Source organism: Triticum urartu, chromosome 4 (genome assembly GCF_003073215.2).
Source record: "Triticum urartu cultivar G1812 chromosome 4, Tu2.1, whole genome shotgun sequence".
NCBI lineage: Eukaryota > Viridiplantae > Streptophyta > Magnoliopsida > Poales > Poaceae > Triticum > Triticum urartu.
In genome coordinates this window covers 282,759,622-282,783,326 of record NC_053025.1, presented here as the reverse complement: position 1 = coordinate 282,783,326, position 23,705 = coordinate 282,759,622, and positions in this window count along the sequence as shown.

Genomic DNA, 23,705 nt, shown 5'->3' with positions numbered 1-23,705 from the left:
AGAGGCGGCTGCTACCGCAGCAGGCCAACACCACCTCAAGAACGGCGTAGCATTTCAGCGATGTGGTAGTGGTGCGCGCTGTGCTGCGGAGTGTGAGCTCGGTTGGCGAGGGTATGGAGCGTGGGGACGACGCGAGATGAGCCCTAAGCTCACGGCCATGGTATGATCGGTTTCGAATGCTATGACGGCCAGAATGGAGCAGAGCAGCGGCCTGTCAGTGCGCAGGAGATTCCAACCGGCCTGGTGGTGCGAATACTTGACGAGGCTGCGTCGCGAACGAGCGGCTTGTTTTCTTACCGAGAAGTAGATCGTGCGTTGTGTGCGCCTATCGAGGCTCCGAGCAAGAGTCGGCTCCGGAGGCATGATCCGTAGTGGCGAACAGAGCTGCGCAGGGCCTTGGCTGCTCGGCACGTGAGTTGCAGATGGCGCATGCGTGCCCGCTCCTGGGGTGTGCTGAAGAAACAGAGGAAGCATAGCTACCTTCCCGGTGACCAAAGTGACGGCGGAGGAACTATCAGGCATGCAAGCAACCGGTGACAGAGGAGGCAATCAACGAGAAAAAGGTACAGGGAAGCGCGGCTGCTCACGCAGAGGGGTTCGGAGGAGTCGATCGAGCTCGGGGACGCGACGAATTTAACTGGTGGCGAGGTAGACCCGAGGAAGAAGAAGGAGAGGTCAGCGACAAGAGGAGGCCTCCGGCTTGGCGTCCGTGAAGCAGAGGAAGTAGGGGAAGAAGAGGTCATCGGGGAGATCGATCCGAGGCTTGTGGACGCGAGCGTGGACGAAGGAGACAACGTCGAGTGCCGCGACTCTCTCCCCATGGCAGCAACGCAGACGATGAAGGCGTACAAGCGGGGGATGAGCTTGAGCATATTCCCGGCCATGGCGACGGCTATTGCATGGAGAGGTCTCACCTGGCGGCGGCAGGAGAAGGAGGAGGCGAGAAATGGAGCGACCAGGGAACCCTAGGGTTGGTGCATGATTTATAGGGTGAAGGGAGCAGCTCCGGCCGTCAAATCAACGCAAGCGTCGACATGGACCTGCTGGATGAGCTGCGGTACAGGAGCTAGAAGAAGAACAAGAGCGATCGGCATTGGTGGCCTCGCTGGGCTGAAAGAGGTAAGTGAGGGGGGCTGGTTGGAGGGGAAAAGGCCCAGGTGGCTTCGGATAAGGTGACTCCTTTTCTTTTCCTTTAATTCTGCCCATAAATAGACATCTATCAAAAGGGAAAAGCCCAGGGACATTGAGGACAAATTCAAAAGAAGTGAGAATATATCTAAACTCCTGGAATTATGCAGGATTTGAATAAATTGACTTGGCAATTTTTATAGATAGAAAAATAATTCAAGTTTGAATTAAATTCAAACTTGAGTCATTTTTGAACCCAACCAAATCAACCCCAAAAGAGCTGAAACTTGACAGAGAGGTTGAAAGCATGGTTTAAGATTTATAGGATAAATGTGGACATTTATCTTGGCCGTAAAAATGCCACTTGGGAATATAGCCAAATTTAAAGAAGAAGGAGGTGAAGGTGCATGGCTAGGGTCGAGGGATATAGCAAAGGGGTTTAAGACCAGCACCATACATAGAGCAAGTAAAACAACAAGGTGAATCTCAAAATGCACATGATGAGCATGATGAAATGCACAATGACAAGGGCACAAATGCAATATGACAATGATGGGCATGGCGATGCAATATAACCGAATGATGAACATGATACAAGAAGCAAAATATGACAATGGCACTCATCAATCATGGTAACAAATAGTTGAAACACACACAATGGCAACGGGATAAATGGAAAGCATCTGGAGCGTCGGTCTCGGGGCGTCACATACCCGCGGCGCCGCCCCGGTCCCCGCGCCCCTACACCTCGCCTGCTACTACCCGTGCTTGCTACCGCCGCCCATGTCCATCGTCGTCGCTTCTTGCCCCCTTTGCTACTACTGCCGTTGCACTCCAAGTTGCCGCCGCCTGCTCCGTTTGCCGCACTGCCGCACCCATCCAACCGCAGCGCGCGCTCGCCCCCCCCCTGCTGCCTCTACCGCGCCGTTGTTCCTCCACCCCACCATGGCCTCGCGTAGCCCTGCATGCCCTTGCTGCAGTTGCTCGCCGGCCACTATCGCCCCGTGCCCCCCGTGCCGCCTCTCGCCGCGACAACGACCCCTCCCGTGCGCCGCTCCGGCCGTCGCGCCCGCTACGCCCGTTCGGGCTACGCCTGTACCCGCGTGCCCGTTAGCCCCCCGGCCTATGACATGTGGGCCCGCCCCAGGAACATCAAAGAAAAAGGATTAAAAAGATATAATTAACTAATTAAAGAATTAATTTACTTAATCAACTTTGTTTAGTTAACTAATTAGATCTAATTAAACCTAATTAACCTGCTAATAAAACTAACTAACTTTAATTAGTTAACAACCTATGACATGCGGGACCCACCCATCAGTTGACTGGTCAACGATCAACTTGGACCGCTGATGTCATGATGACACAGTAATTCTTTTTCGAATTAATTAAATAATAGTAGTCCTAGAAAATGATTAGATCCTTTTAAATTGCTATAAATTAAACCGTATCTCGGATGAAAATACTTTGTACATGAAAGTTGCTCAGAACGACGAGCCCGAATACATAGTCCGTTTGTCTGCCACATGTCCCTAACATAGCGAACATGCAACAATCCCCTCCGGTTCGTCTATCCGAAAATGTCAAACACCGAGAATACTTTCCCAGATGTTCCCCCTTCGCGAGTATCACCTACTACCGCGTTAGGGCACACCTAGCACCGCTCATTGTCACGTCATGCATCGTCATGCATCTATTTGAATTATATTTATCGTTTCTTCCCCTGTTCTCTCGTTAGATACCGAGACCGATGCTGCTCTACCCAGTACGACTACGGTGTTGACGACCCCTCCTTCTCAATAGAGCTTCCAGGCAACTAAACCCTCCTTGGTCATCCCGATATCAGCTACTCTTTCCCTCTACTGCTTGCATTAGAGTAGTGTAGTTGTTACTACTTTTGGATGAACCTATTTTGCTGCATAGCCTTTCCTTGTTACTACTTTTGTTACTTTACCTGCAATCCTAAATGCTTAGTATAGGTTGCTAGAATATCATCAGTGGCCTTACATACTTGTCCGTCTGCCATGCTATAATATCGGGCCATGCTCACTTCGGGAGGTGATCACGGGTATATGCTATATACTATTACTTACTTATGTTATTGTTCGGATATGGGGGCTGAAGGGACAGGTGGTTCCAGCCAGGTAGTGGTGGGCCTGGGTTCCCGACGGACCCAGAGTGTTACTCTGTGGCAGAGCGACAGGGCAGGTTGTGACCATCCTAGGAGACAGGTGGGCCTGGTCCCTGATCGGCATCCGCGGTTACTTCAAATAACATGCTTAACGAGATGGGGTATTCGATCTGAGTTGGCCACTGGCCTATACGCACTAACCACCACACAGGAATAGTTATGGGCACTCGACGTCGTAGTATCAGCCGAAGCCTCCTAGACGTTAGTGACTGAGCGGCGCGCGCCGGGTTGGACCGCGTAAAGCAACTTCCTTTGTAATGGAGGTTGCTAGGTCTGCTCACCGGCCGCGTTTGCAATGTGCGGGAGTGCTGTCAGATTCAGGGCTCTGCAGACCCAAGAAAGGTTCGAACTCTAGGGTGTGTGCGAAGGACTCAACCTATCGAGCCAACCAGCTCATCGCCACATGGCCTAACCCGATGAACAAGGAAGAAGATAGGTGTGTTAGTTTACCCAGGTTCGGGCCACCTTGCGGTGTAAAACCCTACTCCTGCTTTGTGGTGGATTGGCCTCACAAGGGGCTGAGGATGAACTAGTATAAGGGATGAACAACCTCGCGAGATCTGCTCTGGTGGGGGAATGAGTCGACGAGGTTTCGCCCCCGCTATGGTGGTGGCTAACCTATACTTATAGTGGCCTCGGTCCTCTTCCCCCAAAACGTAGGTGGGAAGGGATCCCACAGTGGCCAATTTGAAAGGGGACAAGTAGTACATCTTATCCTGATGAAAGGTGGTCTTTGCCTGAAAAGCTTGTGGTCGTGACACTGTGGTGGGCTCGGCAATGACATCTGTCTTGTCGTCCTGACGGTCCTGGTATTGTTGCATGGGAATGGAAACCTTTGCCTGAGTCCTCGGGAACCCACGCCTGTGCTTGCCTCCTTAGTACCAAAATGGAAACTGCCTCCTTTGCGCCCGCTGGTGCCCGCCTGGCCCTGGTCATCATGGTTTGCGTCATTACAACCTGATGAGGTTGGGCGCGTGCATAGAAATCTTCGCTCCTTAGGAGGCCGCCTGAAGAGGCCGCTCCCTCCGGAGGTCTTAGTGTTGTCCCCCTCGCGAGGCTTGGCCCCTCGCGAGAGTCTTGTCTTGATGGTCTTGTAGATGGGCCGTACCAGGCCATCGATGGAGCTACATCGTGGGCCGTAGCCAGGCAAGTCTGGGTACCCTATTTGCTTGAACGCCGACAGTAGCCCCCAGGCCCAAGGCGCGCTCGGACTTGGCTCCGAGGCGAAGCCAATGGTCAAGGGCGAAGCGTTGCGGGACCCAATCACCTGCGGACCGAGTCGATGCGTAGCGCTTGATGGGACGTGGGCGTCTCCACTTCCCCATGCCGCCTCGGCAACCGCCCGACTTGACACCTGCCTGGTGCATGCAGAAAGGCCATCATGACTTGGAATGTGAGAGGCCACCGGTTAGCCTTCCTCTGGCTATAAATGGGGCCAGGGGCGGAGCCCCTAGTCCATCTTCATCCCATCACTGTCTTCTCCTTCTTCTTCTTCGTCCCACCATCTTGCCAAAGCATCCATGGCACCAGTGAGGAGGTTCTCTGCCGCCGAGAAGGGAAAGGCCCCGCAGGAGGGACCAAGCTCGCCACCGCCCAAGAGGGGTCGCGGCCGTCCCCACAAGTATGCCGCGATGCTAGCGGTAGCTCCCTGAGGGCGTGGTTGCACCCCCTCGAAGGCTGGTACCACCTCCGGCAGTCGTGGGGGTGCTCCCTCCTGCGGCGGAGGCTGCCGCGGCTATGGGGGCCAGGACCAAGGAGGGAGGCATGTGGAAGCCAGTCGGCCACCGCGCTCGCGATCTCATTCGTCCGATGTGTCCTCGGAGCTCGTGGTGTGGGTGGAGAGGCCCACAGGCGTCTGGTTCCAGCTCCCATGCTTCTTCATAGGCGTGTTGCCGACCGGGGGACTTGGCGGCCTCAGGCTGCAAGCCGATGGTTGTTGCAGCAGGGCCTCGTGGGTGGAGGTCGAGGTCACCCTCGCCGGCAGCGTGTACCTGAACCGCATGTGGCAGCCGTTGGCCCGCGCACGCGGCCGGCAGGGGAGGTGTACCCGCTACTTCAGGCATGACGGCGTTGTGACCCTCTACGTCAGGGTCTTCGGGGAGGACGGCAGGCGCCTCGGGTGCTGCCCGGAGAGCGACAACGAACGACGTCGACGATGTCCACCCCTCCAATGGCGATGGTTGGAGGGGCGATGGCATCTCCGGCAGTGAGCTTTCCCTTGGCGACAGTCGCGATGCCTCCAGCAGCGGCGGCTCCTCCTCTGGGGAGAGCACGAGTGACGGTGATTACGACAAGCCGCCATGCCGCCGAGCTCGGACCAAGGAGGGCAGTGAGCCGCCTCGCTGTTGCGCCCCAGTGAAGCAGGAGGAGGATTTCAACTAAGCGCGGGCGTCGCTAGAGCCGGGTCTCAGGAGCCGCAGTGGTCGCGGGGCCGCTTTCGTTTCTTCTTCTTTTTTCTCCATCAAAAAAGCGGAAAGCCCTGCCGGGGCATGTAATGAACCATGACGCTTGCGCCGTTATTTTATCATTTTTATATTGCATCCTGACATCCGTGTTGCTACTAAAATTGACGGGTTCTTGCTGATCGTGATTGGGATGACTTAGCTTAGTGTGCTTGCGGTAGACTCCCGTGCCATGATAGCGTGCTTCTCTGGAGCTTGGGCCTCCTCCGCGCCCCTCGTTCTAGAGAGGTCCTACCAAGGGTTTCTTCCATTAGGATTCGAAGGTCCTTAGGCCTCGGGAGGCACCCGATGGCTGCGAGGTTAGGGGACCTTCGGAGGTGCCGTGCCCCGCGTGAGCCCTCGAGCATGGGCCAGTAGCCGCTGGTACGCCGTGTCGCGATGCCCGGAGGTATAGACTCGGGAGGGCGTGCATGCCCGTTGGCTCGTTCAAGAGCGTTGCGCGAGGATTAATATGCCAAAGGCTAGGGCACCAAGGCTTTGGCGAGGTGCGTTCGCGGGCGGGCCCAAGCGCACACACCGTGCCCAGCCCCCACGCGGGAGACACGCGAGGAAGAGCGATGGGCAACTGTCACTCTCCCTAAGGCAAAATCTGGAAGAGCGAATGCTGCGAGGAGAAAAAATTCCCAACCCTTTCAAATAAAGTCACGAGAACTTCAAATTTCATTCCAAGAAGTGGCAAATCAGCTACAGAAAGCAAGAAAAGAACAGCCGCATCCGGCACCTACACTAGTCTTTTGGTCTTTCCAGCAGCACAGAGCATGGGGCTTCCACTAGGATGTGGGTGGTATCTCCCATGAGGCCCAGGGGTGGCGCTCAGGAGATTCCGGGGCGTGTACAACCCCACTCATTATTACGTGAGAGTGTCACGAGCGGAGACTTGAGAGGCGCATGGCGCTTGCTGGTCAAGGGTAGAACTTCTGGAGGTGCTGGATGTTCCAGGCGTTCTCAATGGGGACCCCGTCCTATGTCTCCAGGCGTGCGGTGCCAGGCCTGGAGACATGGGCGACCCTGAACGGGCCCCCCACATAGGTTAGAGCTTGTGAAGACCCTCCCTGGAGAGCACCCGTCTCAGGATGAGGTCACCCACCTCGAGGGGCCTGGAGCGGATGCTACGGTAGTGGTACCGCCACAGCGCCTGCTGGTACCTTGTGGCACGGAGCGAGGCTTGGCGGCGACCCTCATCCCCGAGCACGAGGTCCATCCCCTGCGAGGCATCCTGGCGTGCCTCGTCAAATGCTAAGACCTGCGGGGAGCGGTGTTTGACCTCATGAGGGAGGAACTCCTCAGCCCCGTAGACGAGGAAGAATGGGGTCTCGCCGGTGGGCTTAGTAGCGGTGGTGTAGATGGACCACGGCATGGACTGAAGCTCATCGAGCCAACCCCTGTCGTAGGCCTCGAGTTTCTTCTTGAAGCTCCTCGCCTTGAGGCCCCTCAGGACCTCCACGTTGGCGCGTTCGGATTGGCCGTTACTCCGTGGGTGCGCCACCAAAGCGTAGCATATCTACATTTCAAGGTTAGCACAATGTGTTTTGAAGGGGTTGCTCATGAACTGAGAGCCATTGTCAGTGATGATACAGTTGGGGACCTCAAAGCGGCTCACGAGGTTCTTGATGAACTTGACGGTCGAGCCAGCTGGGCCGGTGCGCACGGGCTCCACCTCCGCCCACTTGGTGAACTTGTCAATGGTGACGTAGAGGTAGCTCTAGCCGCCACCCGCTCGGGGGAACGGGCCCAAGATATCTAACCCCCAGACTGTGAATGGCCATGAGAGCGGGATGGTCTGGAGGCTCTGAGCGGGCTAGTGGATCTGTTTGGCATGGAATAGACAGGCGTCACAGGATCTCAGCAGCTCAGTGGCATCATCGAGCGTCATGGGCCAGTAGAACCCACTGCGGAATGCCTTGCCCACGAGGGTGCGTGTGGTACCCCGGCTCAGAGAAACCGGAACACCCCGTATTACAGCCCAAAGATCAAGGAGAAGTCTTCTGGAATACGACACTGCTTAGCATAGAACAAACCAACTCTATATTACAACACGAATATGAATACAAGGTCTCCGATATTACAATGAATAACACTGGCACGGTGACGCTACACCAACCATAGTTGCTCTATGCAAGTAGCATAACAACTCAAGGCAGCAAAACCTCTATTGGCAGCGGAACAACGAACAATGATGATGGACTCTAATCCATAGGGACTCTGACAGGAACGTTTATCCTAGCTCACGAACACAGGAACCACACCAAACAAGCAAGAAAACCAGGCATGACCTGCAAACTGGCATGACACGCCAAGTCAGTACATTGAATCTACTTGCAAGCTCACAATAAACCAAAAGCAGTCAAGACAAACAACAGCATGGCATTAGCAGGTTAAAGCATTCATGAACATGATGCTGACAGAACAACATGGCATGCACAACTGAACATGATACAACTAGAACAATATGAGCATATGAACATGATGATACTACATGCAACAGGTTAACATGATCATGCACCAACTAACTCTGCTCGTCGGTTACCTCATAACCATCTCATGCATAAACTTACCAACATCGGTATCCATGATACCTCCGTGATCATCTCGCGATCACATAAAGATCAACTAACTTTGTGATCCTCTCTCGATCACAACCAATCTCTTTCTCATCATCGAACCGGGGTTATTATTAAGCAAGTTATTATTATTATTACTATTATTATTATTCATGTTGTTATTGTTGTTGGCTCGTAGTGTGACTGACTATGAACTGGGCCCATATCTGCGGGCACGGCTATCGATAGATTAAAAACACACTCTGCAAAGGTAGCACACTTTACCCACACCACGGAACCCATGGCCTCACACTCCCATACATGTGGACCAATGACATTCCAACAAAACCGATCTACCACCATGACACTCTCCCGACCACTTCGGCCAACTCCCCTGTGGGCTAAGTCATGGGTGGCCCCATTATTGGTTCTATATCCGGCATATCTTGTAGTAGGCGTCCTAAGCTAGGCGTCTTGGAGCGATGGTAACATGGACACGGAATTTTATCCAGGTTCGGGCCCTCTTGATGGAGGTAAAACCCTATGCCCTGCTTTTGATTGTATTCATATGGGGTGTAGTACAGAGTGCATGTATATACCACGAGATTGTTCTAATGAATATTAGATGTTCTCTATTGACTAGCCTGGCCTTGGTTTATATAACACACTAGAGGCCTAGGGTTTAGGAGAGTCCTCATCTTGTGTGCCAAGTCTTGTGGGATCTCCCTTGTATGCGGCATGGGCTGCCCGAAGTGGCCCATGAGTGAACCTCCATGGGGGTCCTCGGCCCGATCCAGCTGGTCGAGAGACGACCTGGTGAGTACCCCCTAGTCTAGGACACCGTCAGTAGCCCCCTGAACCAGTCTTCAAGTTGTGGACGATCGTCGATTCTTCCAAATTGTTCTTCATCTTCAGTCGTCGGTCTTGCAAACTGGTTCAACAAATCTTCTCATCTTCGAACTTGAGGATTGGCGAAGTGAATTCGAAGAGTTTACACGTCAGGTATCCGAGGAGCCCTTTTAAGTTATCGGCCTTTATCAATGCCTTGTTATTTTTTAAGCCACACCTCGAGTTTGAAGTTGTTCCCGTGCGGCGGTGTCCTCTTGCATCCGAGTTCCAACGCCGGACTGCATTCAGGGTATCTTTTGCAGCCGAGCACCAACGTTGGACCGCTTCCGAGCACCAATGCTGGAATGTATCGGAGCTTCAACACCGGACTGTATCCGAGGTATCATAAATTACCTCAGTCTTAAAAAAGTTAAAAGGGTTCAACCGAGCTTAATGCCGGAGATGCCCTCTATGGAGCCAACCACTTGCAACCGATATTTATGCCGGACTTCTTACGAGGTGATGCACCACCTCGGGCTTGGGCTGATTGTTTGTGGATTTTATTTCCGATTGATGCAATTTATTTACTGACGAGATATATAGCAAGTAGCCCTCAAGGTGTGTGTCGGCCTAAAATCCGAGATGCACATTAGAGGAGATAGTGATCGGCGGACGGGCCTTGAGAGAGGGTCTCGAGAAGTCGCCATAATATATTAGCTTGACGTCGGATAGGTCCTGGATAGTTCCTATTGTTATCCGAAGATGCATTTGCCCATAGTTCGGTCAAGCCAAACACTGAGCACTTTGAATTTGCTGTGTTGAATAGGCAATACAGTAGCCCCCAAGACACCGATCGGGTGGCAACACCAGATCAGGGGATCGATGTGGCCCTTTAATATTAGTAAATGATTAGCCCGAAGCCTAGTAGCCCCCGAGCCTTAATGTGGGCACGAGTGCCCGAATTAAGGATCGATATCCGGAGTAAAATCACAAATTATTTGTAATGATTCTATGTATCCAAGTACTCTACATCATTAATGTTTGGATCCATACTGTACAAAACTTTGTTGACCGGCCATCAGCTTCAGCCTCCTTGGCCAGTAGCCAGGGAGTGTTTGTCCCACTTTATAAAGCCTTTATGAGGGAAAATATTTACGACAAACAAGGCAATCCGGCCATACGGTTTTATAAGCAAAGGTATGCGGAGAGAATGTTATATTAATGTAAGAAACATCTTCAAAAGAAAGCAGTCCCGCTATCAGTTCCTTTCTTTGGGTTGTCATGCCGACCATGATCATGAAACCTCACCTCCGATCAATGCGGGATAAAAATATTGAGGATTTAGTTTGGGGAAAGTTCCCGAACTATGTGGTCTTTAGCGAACCTAAATTTTCACTTCCGTCATTGTCGACCAATTATATCCTTAAAGATCGCTAGCTTCCGGCTTCACCCAGTTTGAGGTACCAACTCGGATGACCCGGTAGTAACAATCACAGAGGTGCTCCCTTTACCGCCTAGCTGAACAATCGTGGACGTAGGGGTAAGCACAGGAGCCAGGCAACCCAGCTTGGCCAAAATCTTATGTCAAATTGATGCATATTTATGGCTTTATAACGATATTACGGAAGGCAGCCCTCATATATTAAATAGAAACACCAATGATATGTTTATTTTGACTCTCCTGCGACTGTTTATCAGTTGAAAGTGGCCCATCGTCGGCTTCCACCCCCTTGTAGATGCTACACAGGGTGTTTCCACAATAACAAAACAACCCTTCGCCGATGTCTCGGTGCCCGAAGGCGGTTGTGTTAGCGGAAACAAGGCAATCAGATATGCGGGCTTTATAACTTTCACTTAGTCACAGGAGCTTTAAACTGGGGAAGCTAGCTATGAGCCCCCGGTTAGTGTTCGGCACTGACCGAAGTCTAGCCATTAACACTTCGGCCAATGTTATGAAAGTCCCATCGTTTAACACAGGGTAATCGGTATCAATCTATAGTTTGACACCGTCATCGGATCACTGACCAGTTTACGCCCATTATGACAGCCAGTTTTCGGCTTTCTCCACTGAGGTGCTTAACCATTCGAGCTGGAAGCACAATCGCAGTGGTTCTCCCTTTGCACACCTGGCCGAACAAAGCGGAACATAGGAGGCAAGCACAGGAGCAGGGCAACCCAACTATTGACCGAAGACACAATTCGAAACCGATGCATATATATCAATATCCGAGAATGTTTTTGCCGAATCTCTAAAGGTGTCTGGCATTGCACTACGAGACTTATGCTAGAAACACACAAATAGTTTAAAAGTGCCATAGGCTTGGAAAACCAAAAAACTTCATTAAAAACTTTACGCCTGAACTAAATCAAGTCATTTGGTGCCAATCCGAAAATTGGTCTTATTTCCGTGCTGGTGGCGTGCATTAATATGACACATCCGATCTCAAGACTTCAAGCGGGTCAGCCTACGGCTGCAACCTCCTATCCCGAAGGCGGAGTACTACTCGTTAGCCTAGTTTAGTGAACTAAACTCGAGCGGCATTAGAGAGAAAACAGGCTATCCGGCTGTTGACCACACACTCAAGTCGAGAATGGAGTGGTAGAAAAAGACTTTGCAACGACTAGGAAGAAAACAATTATTATAGAACAGCTCGTACAAATTTAAGAGCCCCCAGTTAACATGGGAAAGGAAGTGTTTTTAACAAATGTGTGTTGACAAACTAAGTTTTTAAGACAAATATAATGTTTGGTCGAACCGAACAAGCAAAAAACTGAGCATGGAAGCGATTTAGCTGGTTAATGTGCTCGGTGTCGATGCGCGGCCCGAGCTTATGGCGGGACGATCTCCTAGCCCCCAAGCCAGTCCTAAGGTGGCGGAGCAAAGAGCTCGGCACTCCGAAGTGGTGACATAGTGATGTCTACTACACAACCTTCTTCTTGTAGATGTTGTTGGGCCTCCAAGTGCAGAGGTTTGTAGGACAGTAGCAAATTTCCTTCAAGTGGATGACCTAAGGTTTATTAATCCGTGGGAGGCGTAGGATGAAGATGGTCTCTCCCAAACAACCATGCAACCAAATAGCAAAGAGTCTCTTGTGTCCCCAACACACCCAATACAATGGTAAATTGTATAGGTGCACTAGTTCGGCGAAGAGATGGTGATACAAGTGCAATATGGATGGTAGATATAGGATTTTGTAATCTAAAAATATAAAAACAGCAACGTACCTAATATGATAAAAGTGACCACAAACGGTATTGCAATGCTTCAAAACAAGGCCTAGGGTTCATACTTTCATTAGTGCAAGTTCTCTCAACAATAATAACATAATTGGATCATATAACTATCCCTCAACATGCAACAAAGAGTCACTCCAAAGTCACTAAAAGCGGAGAACAAACGAAGAGATTATTGTAGGTTACGGAACCACCTCAAAGTTAGTCTTTCTGATCAATCCATTGGGCTATTCCTATAAGTGTCACAAACAACCGAAGAGTTCGTAGTAAAATAACACCTTAAGACACAAATCAACCAAAACCCTAATGTCACCTAGATACTCCAATGTCACCTCAAGTATCCACGGGTATGATTATACGATATGCATCACACAATCTCAGATTCATCTATTCAACCAACACAAAGAACTTCAAAGATTGCCCCAAAGTTTCTACCAGAGAGTCAAGACGAAAACGTGTGCCAACCCCTATGCATAAGTTCACAAGGTCACATAACTCCCAAGTTGATCACCAAAACATACATCAAGTGGATCACGTGAATATCCCATTGTCACCACATATAAGCACATGCAAGACGTACATCAAGTGTTCTCAAATATTTAAAGACTCAATCCGATAAGATAACTTCAAGGGAAAACTCAATTCATCACAAGGAGATAGAGGGGGTGAAACATCATAAGATCCAACTATAATAGCAAAGCTCGCGGTACATCAAGATCGTGCCATATCAAGAACACGAGAGAGAGAGAGAGATCAAACACATAGCTACTGGTACATACCCTCGGCCCCAAGGGTGAACTACTCCCTCCTCATCATGGAGAGCGCCTGGATGATGAAGATGGCCACCGGTGATGGATCCCCCCTCCGGCAGGGTGCCAGAACAGGGCCCCGATTGGTTTTTGGTCGCTACAGAGGCTTGCAGCAGCGGAACTCCCGATCTTGGTTTCTTTTCGGGGGGTTTCTGTATTTATAGGAATTTTTGGCGTCGGTCTCACGTCAGGGGGGTCTCCGAGTCATCCACGATGCAGGGGGCGCGCCCAGGGGGGTGGGGCGCGCCCTCCACCCTCGTGGATGGCTCGAGACTCTTCTGGCCCAACTATTTTACTCCCGGGGCTTCTTTTGGTCCATACAAAATTATCAAAAATTGGCACATCAATTGGACTCCGTTTGGTTTTCCTTTTTTGTATAACTCAAAAACAAGGAAAAAACAAAAACTGGCACTGGGTTCTAGGTTAATAGGTTAGTCCCAAAAATCATATAAAATAGCATATAAATGCACATAAAACATCCAAAATAGATAATATAATATCATGGAACAATAAAAAATTGTGGATACGTTGGACACGTATCAAGCATCCCCAAGCTTAATTCCTGCTTGTCCTCGAGTAGGTAAATGATAAAAAATAGAATTTTTGATGTGGAATGCTACCTAACATAATTATCAATGTAATTTTCTTTATTGTGGCATGAATGTTTAGATCTGAAAGTTTCAACACAAAAGTTTAATATTGACATAAAAATAATAACACTTCAAGCATACTAACAAAGTAATCATGTCTTCTCAAAATAACATGGCCAAAGAAAGTTCATCCCTACAAAATCATATAGTTTCTCTATGCTCCATCTTCGTCACACAAAATATTCAGATCAGGCACCAACCCCGATGACAGGCCAAGCAATTGTTTCATACTTTAGTATTCTCAAACTTTTTCAACTTTCACGCAATACATGAGTGTGGGCCATGGATATAGCACTATACACTACAAAAAAGACACATCCGTGACATTTTGGGCCGAACGAATTTTTTTCCTGTCATACTTATGACACTTCTATGATGATAATTGTGACAAAACCTGGTATCATCATAGATGTGGTGGGTTACTGCTTTTATGACAAAAAACCATGACAGAAAATGGGCTTTTCGTCCTGGGTGGGCCGGAGACGCAGCTGCATGAAATTCTTTCGGCCGTCCATGACGGGAAAAACCATGATAGAAGCGAGGGCGCGGAAAATATCGGGGAGTTCCCGGTTACAGTGGGTGGTCGGGGGCCGAGCGATGCGCATTTCTCTCATACACGTACGCGCGTGTGTGCGAGGCATTGGGCTCTAACTGAACCCGAGCGAGGCGTTGGGCTCTAACTGAACCCGAGCGATTGCATTGCAGGCTACGCATTACACTAAACCCGAGCGATCGATCGATCCCTTGCTGTTAACTGAACCCGAGTGATTCCTTCAGTACTGCTGCTAACTGAAGCCGATCGATGCTGCCTCTGGATAAACAGTGAGCGTTGTTGGGGTGTTTGGATGAACAGTTCCCAGTGGGGGTTGGATGAACAGGAACCCATGGTAGTAGAGGCCATTGCCGCTGGATGAACAGTACCCCGATCGAACGAGCCGGTGGATGAACAGGACCCTGTGGAGGGCTGGATGAACAGGACCCCGTGGAGGGCTGGTTGAACAGTAGCCGTTGGAGGGCTGGATGAATAGTAGCCGGTGGAGGGCTGGATGAACAGTAGCCCGTGGAGGGGTGGTTGAACAGGACCCCGTGGAGGCTGGATGAACAGTCGTAGGTGGATGCTGGAGGAGGTCGACGGTGGATGAATAGTAGCCCGTGGACGCTGGAGGAGGTCGATGGTGGAGATGAACAGTATCCCGTGGAGTCCCGGTTTGCGGTACGCCACATCCCTCCCGATGAATTGGACCCCCGTTTCGACCGTAGTGCTCCAACACAAGTCCGTTTCCTCCGTTTTGCAGTACGCCACACCCCTCCCGGTCAACAGGACCCCGTTTCAACCGTAGGAGGTCCAACAGAAGTCCGTTTCCTCCGTTTTGCGGTATGCTAGACCCCTCCCGATGAACAGGATCCCGTTTCGACCTTGGCTGGTCGAACACAAGGTCGTTTCCTCCGTTCAGCGGTACGCCAGGCCTCATTTCCATCGGTTGTTCCCTCCAAGCCGGTTGGCTCCCGATGAACACGACAACGCATTCCGTTCCGACCCAGCCGGTTGCCTCCCCATGAACACGACGACGGCGTAGCTTCTCCATTCCGACCCAGCCATGTACACGAGCCCTGGCCATACATATGCGTGAGTAGGCGTTCGAGACCCCGCCCGTATGTACGTACGTGGCCGTATTTACTTTCTTGCAACATGGCCACTATACGTACATGTACATGCTACGTGTGCGCCTCTACTACGACACGTGCCCTTCCTTACACGGCCACGGTTCATCGCTGCAGCCTGCAAATAGACCGACCGTATGTACGTACACGTTCTCGACCAGAATGACAATGCTACGTACGCTTCGACCAGGTGGGTCCTGACTATCAGGCACCTCCTTGCGTGCGAAGATGTAGCTAGTGGGTCCCACTAGTTAGGGGAGCGATCATTTTTTTGCCCATAATATGGACGCACTTCCTTGTGTGCGAAGATGTAGCTGGTGGGTCCCAGCAGTCAGGGGGAGAAAACATTATTATTCAGGGTAAAAAGGATGCAGTTGCATGCATGCGTCCATGGGCGTTGTGCGTCCCCTTTGTCAGCCTCTCACGTATAGTCATCTTCCGATGACTCTTGGTTGTTGACCATGTTGACCACACCATGCCGAGTGCACCAAGGCCGATGGACGATGACGAGGCCCCAGACTGGAACGACCCGGAGATGGGGAAGACGCGGCAGTGGAGTCGCAGATGGAGAGGAGTGGGAAACTTGACTGGTTCGGGTGCGCGGGAGCACTGCCGCCCACGGGAGACAGGAGCAAGAACAGAGCTTGAAGAAGGAGCACGGCTGTTGGATTAACATCCAACGGTCCAGCTGCTAGAATCATTTGTTGATTAAGTTGAAAAAGCCATGCGTACACATCTGCTTAGTAGGCTCACAAGTCAGCCTCCAAATCTGTTGGGTCCCAACTGTCATCGGGAGGAATAGTTTTTTTCGCATAACAAGGAGGCACTTCCTTCCGTGCGAAGATACAGCCGGTGGGTCCCAGCTGTCAGGGGGAGGAAACAACTTAATAATGAGGAACTTTCCTTGCGTGCGGACCATGGACCTCGTGGGTCCCAGCCGTCAGGCTCTCCAAGTATATTCCTCTTCCGATGACTCTCGTTTGTTGACCACACTGCGCCGAGTGCAGCGAGGCGATGGACGATGGCGAGTCCCCACATTGGAATGACCCGGAGATGGGGAAGACGCGGCAGTGGAGTCGCAGACGGAGAGGAGTGGGAAACTCGACTGCTTCAGGTGCAGGGTGGGCCTACACTCGGCAGAGAATAACAGGAGGTGCGGAGTGGAGGGATGGACTGGTCGTCGGCGGGGTAGCGTTTCGCTAAGGCGTGCAAAACAACTCCGCTGGACGCCGGAGGCTGGAGCAGGTGGTCCCGGCAGCGCTGGGGGTATAAGACGAGAGATTGAAGAAGAATGTCGATCGTTGGATGTAAATCCAACGCCTTGTTAGGCTTCAACCTACTGGCCCACATGTCAGCCAGTCCATTTGTTTTTTGGTCCATTTGGTGGGCTGGGTGAAAATACCATGCTGGGCTGGACAGAGAAATATTATAAAAACATAAACACATGATTGCATGTCTATTACTGCATGGGTTAGTAAAATCTTTGCATGCTTATGTACGCAATCACTAGGAGTTAACTTGCCAAGTTATATATAAACACTTATTATTATTATTATTATTTTGTAAGAACTTTTAACTTACGAAATAAAATATCATTTTAATTTGATGAGTTAATAGGACGTGGGGTATTATTATTATTCACGCTAGACGTGGGACAGTTGAGTTGGTTCTAGGGAAAAGTACTGGGAGAAAACTCATTTTACATCGAAAAATAAAGTGGGAGAAAATTCAGATATAGGATTAATGAAAATGAAAAATAAAGGAAGTGGGAAGGTGTATAAAATGGTTGGACGAATGAAAGGTTTAACAGAACCTTATGTTGTTTCTATTATATATAAATATAGGTTCAGTTTTGCATTCTTATAGAAAACATAGGTTCAGTTTTTCATTCGTATAAAAAAATAGAACTGAGCTATGCGTCGTCTTGAAAAAACAAACATAACTTGGGATGCTGATGTTATAGACAAGCTAGGTTGGGAGGCCCAGAGGCTGCTTGATACCTGCTGGATCCAAAAAATGTTGAAACATGTCATGGGGTGCCCATGTAAAACAACAAAACCTATTCCATGGACCTGGTGGGCCCGGGACTGTCAGCCTCTTGACGAAGAGTTGTCTCCCGATTCCTCTTGTTTTGCTGACCATGTTGGGAACGACAGATGGCGGCGCCGCGGCGAGAGCACCAAGGCAGAGGACGATGTCGAGACCTCGGACAGAACGAACTGGAGCGGGGGAAGACACAGGCGGAGGGGGAGTATGATAGAGGCAAAGGTGTCCCGATGTTTCGATGAGATGGTGGCTATCGTTTTTTGTGGGAGTCGACCTTGACGATCCGACTACGAACGTGCGAGACGTCGCGCCTTAGCAATCGCTAAACCAACTTCCGAGGGGTTATTGACCACGCCGGAGCACGATCAACCTGACCACGAGGGCCTGTTTCCTGCGAGCAAACGAAGAACAAGCAAGAAACTGAGATTGCAATCTGGATATTGCGAATATAAGATGAAAGCTTTATTGATCAAGGTGGAGTTCTGTGACGTCTTGGTCTGGTCGTTGGACACAAACGAAGTACGCGAAGTTGCAGCTATGGCGAACTTTTAATCTAAACAAAACCCAAAGTCTAAACGACGCCCTAAGGGCTGTATATATGGAGGAAGAGGGAGGAATTTCGTGGCCCATGAGGGTGGGGTCCGAAACCAACCCTAACTCTTGTTTCCCCACACATACGGACTCTAAAAATAGCCTATACTTAAGTATTTCGAAATTACATGGGCCTGGCCCATTAATAAGGTGACGCAGCACCTAGAATAGCCTATGGACGAATATTATGAAGTGGCATCTTGTATATTTCGTCCAAGGCTTCATGCACTCCTTATGGCGGCTTCAAAGTGGGGGGGGGGGGGGGGGGGGGGGTTCATGGCCCTTGGAGGAGGGGTCCGAAACCAACCCTAACTCTTGTTTCCCCACACATACAGACTCTAAAAATAGCCTATACTTAAGTATTTCGAAAATACATGGGCCTGGCCCAATAATAAGGTGACGCAGCACCTAGAATAACCTCTAGACGAAATTTATGAAGTGGCATCTTGTATATTTCGTCCAAGGCTTCATGCACTCCTTATGGTGGCTTCGAAGTCCTGAAATCATCACTTGTAACTCCGTTCTTGATCCCCTTGCGCATGCCATCATCTCCATGCTTGAACTTGCTCCAAGGTTCATCTTTCTTGTCCAAGCTAGGCTCTTCATTTGTAAGCAAAACAAATGTATCCAATTTAGGCAGCATCATATTCTCATGAACATTAGAATCGTTACCAAGAAACGAAAGTACATGATAATTCAATTGCCATGCGCGAGCTCTAGTAATTGGTCCAGTCTGTATAGCAGCAGGAGCTGTGGGTGTAACAATGGTATTGATGTCCTCCTCATCCTCCCCTTCTTGAAATGAAGTCGTCCTCGACGAAAGTTCATCGTCCTCACCCAAATAAGGCTTCAAATCTGCAATGTTAAAAGTGGGACTAACCCCAAAATCTGCAGGCAGCTCAAGTTTATATGCATTATCATTTATTTTCTCTAACACCTTAAAAGGACCATCATCACGTGGCATTAGCTTTGATTTGCACAAATTAGGAAATCTATCCTTACACAAATGTAACCAAACAAGATCTCCAGGTGCAAGCACAACATGTTTTCTACCCTTATCTCCAGCAAGTTTATATTTAGCATTCATACGCTCAATTTTTTCCTTAGTTAACTCATGCATTTTTAAAATCAATTCAGCATGTTCTTTTGCATCAAAATTAACCTTCTCCGAAGATGGAAGAGGCAACAAATCAATAGGTGCACGAGGTAGGAAACCATACACAATTTCAGAAGGGCACATCTTAGTAGTAGAATGCAATGAACGATTATAAGCAAATTCAATATGAGGCAAGCATTCTTCCCACATTTTCTTATTATTCTTCAAAACATCCCTAAGCATAGTAGACAATGTTCTATTGACTACTTCAGTTTGTCCATCAGTTTGGGGGTGACAAGTAGTACTAAAAAGCAGTTTAGTCCCCAACTTAGCCCATAAACATCTCCAAAAGTGGCTAAGAAATTTAGTATCACGATCTGAAACAATAGTATTTGGCACACCATGCAAGCGAATAATTTCACGAAAGAACAAATCAGCAACATTAACAGCATCATCGCTTTTATGACATGGTATAAAGTGTGCCATTTTCGAGAACCTATCCACGACAACAAGTATGCTATCCCTCCCCTTCTTTATTCGAGGTAAACCTAAAACAAAGTCCATAGATATATCCTCCCAAGGAACACTAGGTACAGGCAAAGGCATATATAAACCATCAGGATTAAGTCGTGACTTTGCTTTTTGACATGTAGTGCAGCGAGCAACAAAACGCTCAACATCCCGTCTCATCTTTGGCCAAAAGAAATGTGTAGCAAGTATATCCTCCATCTTCTTGACGCCAAAGTGTCCCATTAATCCTCCTCCATGCGCCTCCTGTCGTGGTTCTAAGTATGACAGTAGAATGGGGGGTAGGAATGTAGAGGCAAGATCCTAGCTATGGAGGAGTTGTACACGTGAGTTTTACGAGTTCAGGCCCTTCTCGGAGGAAGTAACATCCCTATGTCTCGGATCCCGGAGGCGGTCGACTGGATTATGCGCATATGTGTTACAGGGGGTGCGAACCCTTGTCCCGGAGGAGGGGTTGGCTTATATAGAGTGCGCCAGGACCCCAGCCAGCCCACATTACAAAGGGTTCAACGTACATTAAGGCAGGGCATTACTGGTAACGCTAGTAATAAAGAGATATGAATGATCTTTAAGTTTACAGAGTGAATGACCAACCGTTGCCATCCTGAGTGATGTTAGGCCCTCGTCGAGTGTCTTCAAGACTGTCAAGTGGAACATAGCTTTATGGTCGAGTGGACGATGATTTTTCTTCGACTGCTTATGGTTCTTTTAGAGGTGTCCTTGGGGAGGGTATCTTGGACAGATCCATGACCCTACCCTAGGCACATAGCTTCATCATTAGCCCCCGAATGGATCAGGGTTTGAGTGAGGAAGGAGTTGAGAACACTTCCGACTCATTCTTCGTGCTATGAGTATATCTTGCTCTGGATCAATGAACTGCGGAGATAACATCAACTTCTTTTTCAGTCGCCTTGGTCCATTCTTAGTTTTTGTCGAGTGAACTTTCACGGTAGAGTTACGAATGATATGTGGAGGATGTTTTCAGTCTGACAAGTTGCTCTGCTCTTTGCGGATATCGCGGGATTCGAATTTTGGGAAGTGCGCCAGACGGGCAGGGCCGTGGTAATCGGGGTGGATTAGGCAGGTCGCCTCAATCCCCGCCCCACCTTTTTCGCCACGTATTGCGCGCGCGACTGTTGCGGGATTTGTTAGATCGTTTGGGCCTACCAGTCAGTCACTCGGGGAATGACCTTATAAAAGGCACCGGACCGTGTCTTTCCACAGCGCGCTCCCATTTTCTTCCTTCTTCCTCAGACTTCTCCGCCGCGCTCGCTTCCACTCTCGGCGTTGCAACCTCGTTCGGACTCGATCCGCCGCCATGGGGAAAGAGAAGACGGTGGCGTTGGAGCGCGCGAAGAAGGCGACCGCGAAGGCGAAGGGCAAGAGGACCAGCCGGGGTGGATCATCGTCAAGATCCGGCCTGCCGCCGGGCTGGATCCAGGGCGACTGGATCCGCTCGACGATCAGCCAGGACGACCTCGATGATCTAGTGGAGGGGGGACTGATCCCCCCCCCACAAATCGGTGCGGCTCCCGGGCAACGAGACCGAGCCGCAGCCGTGGGAGGGTGAGTGTGTTCTCCTCGCCACCCATGTCGACTGCGGGTTTTCTTTGCCTCCCCATCCTTTCTTTCGTGGCTTTCTGAACTTCTTCGGGGCTCAACTCCACCACTTCACTCCAAACACCATAGTCTATCTGGCTGCTTTTGTGTCGATGTGTGAAAATTTCTTGGGTTGTCAACTGCACTGGGGTCTCTTCAAACACATCTTCACATGTCGCTCCCAGTCGGTCAAGAAGGCCAACCCGAGTGACAAGAGGACGCACGTGATCCAGATGTGCGGGGGCCTTGGTATCCAAATGAGGAACAAGAGTACCTTCCCAGCGATGATCCTTCCCGACTCAGTCCGGGGCTGGCAGTCGACTTGGTTTTACTGTAAGGACCAGCCGACCCCGGGCCAGTCGACTGGACTTCCTCCCTTTTCCCTAGCTCGAGTGGAGAAGCCCTCCTCCTTGAGGGTGGTCCCAGAAGAGAAGGCGGAGGTCAAGGTGTTGGTCGAGCGGGTTATCCAACTTGTCCGCGACGGGGTGACTGGGATGGACCTGCTGGAGGTCTTTCTCAGTCGACGCATCCAACCGCTTCAGGCCCGTGACCATCCGATGTGGATGTACTCGGGACTCGAGGACTCCACTCGGATCCACCCAGAGGACGTTAGTGAAGACACCTTGGAGAAGTGGCTGAGGGGAATCACTAGCAACTAAGACAATCCCCGGGGGTCTAGGAGGGTGATTCCATTCGACCACTCGCGCCAGCCGGAACATGTATGATTCTGCTTTGCCAAGTATCTTCCCGATTCACTGTGTGACACCTTGTTGATGGTCGACTGTATTTCTTTTGCTCGTTGTCTTTTCAGGCTCTCATTGATATGTACTCGATGCCTAATGGAATGCAGGGGCAAGATGTCGAGGAAGGAGCGAGCGGGGGCGAGAGCAGCGAGTGGTACTCGGATGCCGAGGAGGACGAGGAGAGCGACGACTCGACTGATGACGAAGAGGTCGACTCGCCTCCTCACAGAGAGAGGAGATCCAAGCACGCTCACGACCCGGAGAGCAACCCGGACCTGGCGACCGCGCCGACTGGGCAATCTTCGAAGCGCCCTCGGACGTCTTCCCCAGCGCCGATTGAGAAGGCCCCAAAGCAGCTCAAGGTCGTGCCGCCTCCAGCGCCAAAAGCACCGAAGGCCTCCTCCTCCAAACTGCCAAAGGCTTTACCCAGGATCAAAGTGACCGTCCCCACCATCTCCGGGTAATCATCCGACCTGTTCTTTTGGTCGACTCGAGCAATAGAACGTGACCAACTGAGTGCGGACGTTTGCAGTACTGCTACATCAGGAACCTCTTCCTACTAGTACCGAGACGAGGAGATGGAAGACGCGGTTACCTCCAACCTAGGTAAAAACTCTTATGATCTTGATCTTGATTACTTGGTCGATTGAATTCGAGTGCTTTATTTGGGGTCGATTGATCTTCCCTGCAGCTTGACCCAACGTCATCGATCTACCAGACGACGATGAAGATGTGGCTCCTAAGCCCAGAAAGAGCAAAAAGGTAGCAGCTGGCAAGGCGTCTCAGCAGGGACCAATGACAACACCAATTGTCCGTCAATCTGAAGATGCGGGCGGGGCCTCTATAACTTTCGCTGTACCCTTGTCGAGTGAGTGCCCCGCACCATTGACTGTACCAGTGATTCCTTCCGTCGTCCCATCTCACGCCCCGGAGGTCCAAGCTGCTGCACCTGGGTCGTCTGCCCTCTTCTTCACCAGCTACCCTATCCCGGAAAACCAGTCGGATGCGGCTGTGGAAGCCATCCATCAGGCTAACGTGATGATGGAGCGGATGAAGATGGTGCACGAGAATAGCTAGGCTGCTTACGACGCCAGCGCTGCTCTCCGGGCCAATGTCCAGGTACGTAAACTTTCGACTGACCTTGTTCTGTCAGGATATGCTATCTGAAATATTTTCTTCCATACAATCTCCTGTTGTTTGCGTCGAATCTGTACACCCATTGGGTGTTTTGTTGTCTTTGGTATTTGCGCTCTTCCACTCGGTCTGGGCGAGTAGGATCTGAACCGGTGGGGGCACGCTAAGTGCACCCACTGGGTGTAGTCCCCGAGACCGCAGTCGACTGGGGTCTGAGTTCTTTTTTCCTTTCTTTTCTTCCACTCGACCCGGGCGGACCGGTCGAATGGGATCTGAACCAGTGGGGGCACGTCAAGTGCACCCACTGGGTGTAGTCCCCGAGACCGCGGTCGACTGCTGGCAGTCGGCCGGGGTCTGAATAGTTCTTTTTTACCTGATCCGGGCGGACCGATCGAGTTGGGTCTTAATCAGCGGGGGCACGCCAAGTGCACCCGCTGGGTGTAGTCCCCGAGACCATAGTTGAC